Here is an 8,179-nt window from a genome sequence, read left to right as displayed (position 1 = left end):
TGAGTAAGGAAACTGAATTAGTATCAACAAACCTACCAAGAAACAAAAATCCAGCACCAGATGGCTTCACTGGTGAATTCTACCAAAAGTTGAAAAAAGAGTTATACCAATCCTTCTCAAAACCTTCCAAAAAATAGAAGAGAAGGGAATACTTTCAAATTCATTATATGAAGCCAACATTATTACCCTGATCCCAAAACAGGCAAGGACACCACAAGAAAAGAAAATTACAATACCCCTGATGAACGCTGATGCAAAAATCTTCAAAAAATATTGGCAAACTAAATTCAACAGCACATTAAAAGGATCATGCACCATGATCAAGTGGAATCAGATTGGATACTGCTACACCATTTTTTGTGCCATGTTGACTTTTGCATGTTCTTGCTTTTAATCACAGGCACCCTTGAATGTTTGCAAAGATATGACAGCACGAAAAGGAATGTAGCATAATCTAATGTTGAAACTGTGAACTACCATGAACTCTTACTTTGTTCAGTGCCTGAAGGATGTTGAATATTCTTATGTTTCTTTAAAAATTTTAAATATTTTACAGTGCCCTGGGATACTTTGGCACACAGTTTGGGAACCGCAATTGTTGACATCGCATTGAACAAAAAGTCAGACACAAGGGAATAGATTAGTGTGCTTCCATTCACATAAAAATTTAAGAACAAGGAAATTTAATCCTTGGTGTTAGTAATTAGGATTGTGAGGAGGGAGAGGTCCATGATTGGGAAGGGGCACATCAGGACCTTCAGGAAAGCTGGTGACATTCTATTTTTCTATCAGGTGATGACTTCTTGACCAAGTGACTGCATGAATGTGTTCACTTTGTTACAATTCATCAAGCTGTATACTGAAGATTAGTCCATTGTGTGTATGTGAATTATATATGAATAAAAATATTTTTAAATAAAGAAAAAAACATTCTAAACAACAAAATATAAGAAATTACACCTTAGGGGTGAAGCCCTTTCTGATACCCAAGTCATATTAGATACTTCTTCCTTTGTCTTCTTTCAGAGCATTGTCCACTATTCTACAATTATGAGCTTATATGCTGGCATCTTTGGCTAGATTGTGAGCTTCTGAAAGATAGGGGACATGTCTCATTTCTCTCTCTTTCTCTAGTGTTTCAAATAAGACAACACAGAAAGTAGTTATTGTCTAAATAAAAAACGATTTTTAAAATAAATGTACTAACAGACTCTGGTAATGTACTAACAGACATTGATTTCTTGTCTCTCTGTCATTCAAATACCCTGAGTAATGGTGTTGTTATCACACATCTGTGGCTTCCTTTTTAAAATTCCCCACTTTTTAATGATTTTCATTTCTAATCTCCAAAGAACACATTTTTATAGAGAAGGAAACATACACACACTTTCCGTTAAGAATTTACTTATGTCTATCATAGAGTTCCAATGCTACTCAAAGTAGAGTTCGTGAACCAGCAACAGTCCGTGAACTCTTTTTTGCTGGTTTACAGAAATTGAGACTATGAGTTTAGAAACAGGTACACTGATTTGACCCTACTATGATACCCGAGTACGTGATCAGTAAACCCACCTTGTGAATGACATGAACTAAGTACTAATCGTTCACGGTAGAACTAGTTATTGGTCCAAGAATGAACTGGACAAAAAACTGGTTCTTCTCCATAGATAGTTTTTAAAGCTCTGCCATTGACTATTAGATCTGAACGAGCCCAACCCTATTATTTTAAAATGAGGAAACTGAGACCTTTAGTTCATCCAATTCCTGACTGCCAAGCTAGTGGCCTATATTATGCCAATATAATTACTTATATTGAGGGCATTCGGAGACAAAATCAACATTATTATCGCTACTATTATTAGCCGTAACAATTATAGCTATTATTAATTCCTATTTAATACTTATTAGATAGAACCACATGAAATTGCTATTTATATATGTGAAAATGGTCCACTATCTGTAATTTCACATGGTTCAACTCATATGAAGTACTGAGAAAAAAAGTTGTGTTTTTAAGCTTTAAAAGAGACATCTGGAGCCAGACTACGTAATGTTTGGCAAATTAATTATGTTCCCTCTAGGGCCTGTCCCCACATCTATAACCTGGAGGTAAGAGTAGTAGCTACCTCAGAGATTTATTAAGGCTTAAATGATCCTGGCCATTGGAATGGCACCTGGCAGGTAGTGAGCGCCCAGTGAATATTAGCTGTTCTGGTTATTTCCAACATTATCTCCTTAATTAATTCACAGAACAATCTTGTGAAGTAGAAGCATTTTATCCTCAGTTTATAGTTGAGGAGACCAGAGCATAAAGAGATAATAAGACAGTAACATGAATCCCTTGTCTGTCTGACTTCAAGCACATTTCCTGGATCTTACATAGTAATATGTTCAATTAAGTGACAGCTAAATTGAATAGCCTCACTGGGGTGTTTCACCAGAATCACCAATATTTGAGAGGATCTAGTTTCTGGGATGCCTTTATTAGTCACTTATGTAAAGGACAGTGCAAGCTATTTTATATTTTGATTAAGAGATACTGATGTCACCATTTTTTCTTGATTTTAAGGCTCCTGATTGACAAGAATGCTACGAGCAATAAAAAAGTTGCTGGTTACCACCTCTGATTTCATAGCAGTGCAATCTTTTAGTAACCCCTTAGGTATTGCTTTCACTTTCTAAAGGGCCTCCAAACTCCAGAAGCACTGCCCCAGAATGCTGTAAAGGGAAAACAGAACAGGGCACCTGCTAACTAAAACCTGAACTGTTAAACCTGGTCATCGGTTTGTACAGGACCAAAGAAACACCATCTTCTCTTTCTCCTTAAATAGAATAAGTAGTCAAAACATTCCCTTGAGAAGCAACAAGATCTGATTGAATTTTTCTGAATCTTCTATTATTCTATCAAGTTCACTTGACAGCAAAGGACAAGCTGCCTTTCAAATGCTATAAGCAAACACGTAAGCAATTCAGGAGGAAAAACACAGGTTATTAAGTAGGAACAAGTCTCTCGGAATATATTTACACCAACTCATGGAAACTATTGTCCTCAGAAACCTCCGTGACAATCTATTTTCTAGTCTCGGTATTGCTTTAAATTTGACAGATGATAATAAAATACAATGAAATTACCTTTGAGCTCTGAAATGTACATCAGCTTGCACATTCTCATGCCTTGACTTGCTATTTTTCCGACAGAGCTCACCCACTTTCAATATTATTCCTAAACACTCAAGGTTTATGTCTAGGAAATACAGCTTCTTATGCCCACACCATGCTTACATAAAGGTGGGGAATACAGAATTTATTATAAATGTAGTATGTGTCTATCATACGCACTATCTGTATGTGTATAAATACATATTAATTAAGAGCAGGAAGGGCCCTTTGAGACCATTCAGTCTTCTTTATTGTTGTCTTACAAACAAGGACTCTAAAACTCAGCCAAGAACACACAACAGTCTGGCTTCCAAGTAAAGCTTCAGAAATAAGAATGTAGCTAGTACTTGCTACATTCTTATTTCTGAAGCTTTACTATACTCTGAGGATTGTAGCAAGCATTTTTCACACATAAGTTCTCATACCATTTCTATGATGTTGGTATCATCACTCATGTTTGAGAGATGAGAAAATTGAGGCTAAGGAAAGTAGTAGAGCCAATAAAAGCCACAGATGAATGAAAGCCCTGGAGTCACTTCTCCCCCACGCCAGCGCTTCTGAGTGCGCTCACCCCCACATCGCTGGTTTTTGCTATAGCCACATATCAGTCGTATTGCTCTTTTCTAAAACTTTAAACTGACTCTTGTAAAGATCTATAAGGGAAACTTCTTATTGCCACTTTAATCTAAAACAAATATAATTGCCAGAAATCGAAGGTATTCATAAAAGTAAATGCAAAGAAACCAAAATAACACTAAATAGCTAGACTCTGCTGCTCCCTAAAGACATTGAATTTGCATCCTGCTCTTTTTTTGGGGGGAAAAAAAGGATTAGCAATGGTTAGAGAGGTATTAAAGACCCATTAACATCCAACTGAGACTTAAGGATTGAAAGAGAGGAGAGGGATAACTTTCACTGTGATTCAGCTGTTTGAAGCCACATTAGCTTGTTACCTAAAGTTGTCTTATCAGATCATTTTAAGTGCTGTCCTGCTATTTCCATCTCGAGCAACACTGCAGTACATAAAGTATCTGGGCAGATTCTCCAGCTCATGGTTTTCTAAGTCCAATGAGCACAAGAACCATGTAGAATCTTGAGAAAAACACATTTTTGAGTCTTCCTGAGTTTCTGCCTCAGCATGTCTGGAGCAAGGTCCGAGGATATGAACTGGACAAAAAACTGGTTCTTCTGCATAGATAGTTTTTAAAGCTCTGCCATTGACTATTAGATCTGAACGAGCCCAACCCTATTATTTTAAAATGAGGAAACTGAGACCTTTAGTTCATCCAATTCCTGACTGCCAAGCTAGTGGCCTATATTATGCCAATATAATTACTTATATTGAGGGCATTCGGAGACAAAATCAACATTATTATCGCTACTATTATTAGCCGTAACAATTATAGCTATTATTAATTCCTATTTAATACTTATTAGATAGAACCACATGAAATTGCTATTCATATATGTGAAAATGGTCCACTATCTGTAATTTCACATGGTTCAACTCATATGAAGTACTGAGAAAAAAAGTTGTGTTTTTAAGCTTTAAAAGAGACATCTGGAGCCAGACTACGTAATGTTTGGCAAATTAATTATGTTCCCTCTAGGGCCTGTCCCCACATCTATAACCTGGAGGTAAGAGTAGTAGCTACCTCAGAGATTTATTAAGGCTTAAATGATCCTGGCCATTGGAATGGCACCTGGCAGGTAGTGAGCGCCCAGTGAATATTAGCTGTTCTGGTTATTTCCAACATTATCTCCTTAATTAATTCACAGAACAATCTTGTGAAGTAGAAGCATTTTATCCTCAGTTTATAGTTGAGGAGACCAGAGCATAAAGAGATAATAAGACAGTAACATGAATCCCTTGTCTGTCTGACTTCAAGCACATTTCCTGGATCTTACATAGTAATATGTTCAATTAAGTGACAGCTAAATTGAATAGCCTCACTGGGGTGTTTCACCAGAATCACCAATATTTGAGAGGATCTAGTTTCTGGGATGCCTTTATTAGTCACTTATGTAAAGGACAGTGCAAGCTATTTTATATTTTGATTAAGAGATACTGATGTCACCATTTTTTCTTGATTTTAAGGCTCCTGATTGACAAGAATGCTACGAGCAATAAAAAAGTTGCTGGTTACCACCTCTGATTTCATAGCAGTGCAATCTTTTAGTAACCCCTTAGGTATTGCTTTCACTTTCTAAAGGGCCTCCAAACTCCAGAAGCACTGCCCCAGAATGCTGTAAAGGGAAAACAGAACAGGGCACCTGCTAACTAAAACCTGAACTGTTAAACCTGGTCATCGGTTTGTACAGGACCAAAGAAACACCATCTTCTCTTTCTCCTTAAATAGAATAAGTAGTCAAAACATTCCCTTGAGAAGCAACAAGATCTGATTGAATTTTTCTGAATCTTCTATTATTCTATCAAGTTCACTTGACAGCAAAGGACAAGCTGCCTTTCAAATGCTATAAGCAAACACGTAAGCAATTCAGGAGGAAAAACACAGGTTATTAAGTAGGAACAAGTCTCTCGGAATATATTTACACCAACTCATGGAAACTATTGTCCTCAGAAACCTCCGTGACAATCTATTTTCTAGTCTCGGTATTGCTTTAAATTTGACAGATGATAATAAAATACAATGAAATTACCTTTGAGCTCTGAAATGTACATCAGCTCGCACATTCTCATGCCTTGACTTGCTATTTTTCCGACAGAGCTCACCCACTTTCAATAGTATTCCTAAACACTCAAGGTTTATGTCTAGGAAATACAGCTTCTTATGCCCACACCATGCTTACATAAAGGTGGGGAATACAGAATTTATTATAAATGTAGTATGTGTCTATCATACGCACTATCTGTATGTGTATAAATACATATTAATTAAGAGCAGGAAGGGCCCTTTGAGACCATTCAGTCTTCTTTATTGTTGTCTTACAAACAAGGACTCTAAAACTCAGCCAAGAACACACAACAGTCTGGCTTCCAAGTAAAGCTTCAGAAATAAGAATGTAGCTAGTACTTGCTACATTCTTATTTCTGAAGCTTTACTATACTCTGAGGATTGTAGCAAGCATTTTTCACACATAAGTTCTCATACCGTTTCTATGATGTTGGTATCATCACTCATGTTTGAGAGATGAGAAAATTGAGGCTAAGGAAAGTAGTAGAGCCAATAAAAGCCACAGATGAACGAAAGCCCTGGAGTCACTTCTCCCCCACGCCAGCGCTTCTGAGTGCGCTCACCCCAACATCGCTGGTTTTTGCTATAGCCACATATCAGTCGTATTGCTCTTTTCTAAAACTTTAAACTGACTCTTGTAAAGATCTATAAGGGAAACTTCTTATTGCCACTTTAATCTAAAACAAATATAATTGCCAGAAATCGAAGGTATTCATAAAAGTAAATGCAAAGAAACCAAAATAACACTAAATAGCTAGACTCTGCTGCTCCCTAAAGACATTGAATTTGCATCCTGCTCTTTTTTTGGGGGGAAAAAAAGGATTAGCAATGGTTAGAGAGGTATTAAAGACCCATTAACATCCAACTGAGACTTAAGGATTGAAAGAGAGGAGAGGGATAACTTTCACTGTGATTCAGCTGTTTGAAGCCACATTAGCTTGTTACCTAAAGTTGTCTTATCAGATCATTTTAAGTGCTGTCCTGCTATTTCCATCTCGAGCAACACTGCAGTACATAAAGTATCTGGGCAGATTCTCCAGCTCATGGTTTTCTAAGTCCAATGAGCACAAGAACCATGTAGAATCTTGAGAAAAACACATTTTTGAGTCTTCCTGAGTTTCTGCCTCAGCATGTCTGGAGCAAGGTCCGAGGATTTGTATTTCTGAGAAGTTCCTGAGGCATGCCGATGCAGCTGTCTCAGGAGCCACATTTTGAGAGCCACTGCCCTAGGTTGTACTTGGGGAGGAAGGGTAGAGAGCATATGGTGACTTGTATGTAAAAACTTCACCATCAAGCTTGCTAGTGATTGCTTGGACCTGGGATGTTTATTTAATCTGGTAGATGGGGCAAAGGAACACTCAATGTATTCTCTTGTGTTCCTGCGCTGTTTCTTCAACCTAGTGAGTTCAGACTGATACAACATCGCACCAAGGTTGGTGCACCAACCTCGCCTAATGGATGTAAGCACCTCTTCCTAAATAATAGTTTATTTGCAGGTTGCTAGCCATCTGCAAGGCTCAGCAGCAGCCAGTCATCACGAATACCAAAAGCAGAAAATGAGATTTTCTTTTCTTCCTTTAGACATTAAGACATTATAGAACATTAAAAGAATGCCATGACAGTTAACATTCTCTCTCATCTGATTCCAGTCAACAGTAATAACTATTAATTATTAAGCCTTCTGTAAGGCAGTCATTGTGCTGTACTAGGCAATTATATACACCTTTTCTTTTTTCCTGCTTTATTGAGATATAATATACAATTAGTTGCTCATATTTACATTGTACCACTCAATGAATTTTTTTCAATTATAGTTGGCATACAACAATATATTAGTTTCGGTTGTATAGCATAGTGATTAGAGATCTATATAACTCACAAAGTGATCAACCCACTAAATGTAGAATGGAACAAGATATTGCCTTGATGAACTTAGAGGGTTTTGTGCTGAATAAAATAAATCAGGTAAAGACAAATATCACATGATTTTATGGACATGTGGAATCTAAAGAACAAAATAAATAAAAACAACAACAAAAACAAAAATAAACTCATAGATAGGGAATATTTTGAGGGCTGCCAGATAGGAGGGGAGTTGGGGGAATGGTGAAAAAGGGTATGGGTTAAGAAGCTACAAATGGATAGTTACAGAATAGGAGGTATAAAGTGTAGCATAAAGAAAATAGTTAACAACGTTGTAATAAATATGTAAGGGGTAAGAGGAGCACATGTTCTTGATGGGAGGATCAGAGAAGCTAAGTAACTTGCCTAATGTCATATAATTACGAAGAAGACAGGGATTTAAATCCAAGTTCAATCCCAAT

This window comes from Pteropus vampyrus, unplaced genomic scaffold, assembly GCF_000151845.1.
Source record: "Pteropus vampyrus isolate Shadow unplaced genomic scaffold, Pvam_2.0 Scaffold30, whole genome shotgun sequence".
Lineage (NCBI taxonomy): Eukaryota > Metazoa > Chordata > Mammalia > Chiroptera > Pteropodidae > Pteropus > Pteropus vampyrus.
The sequence above is the reverse complement of the archived record's forward strand: the minus strand, read 5'-3'. Positions refer to the sequence as shown.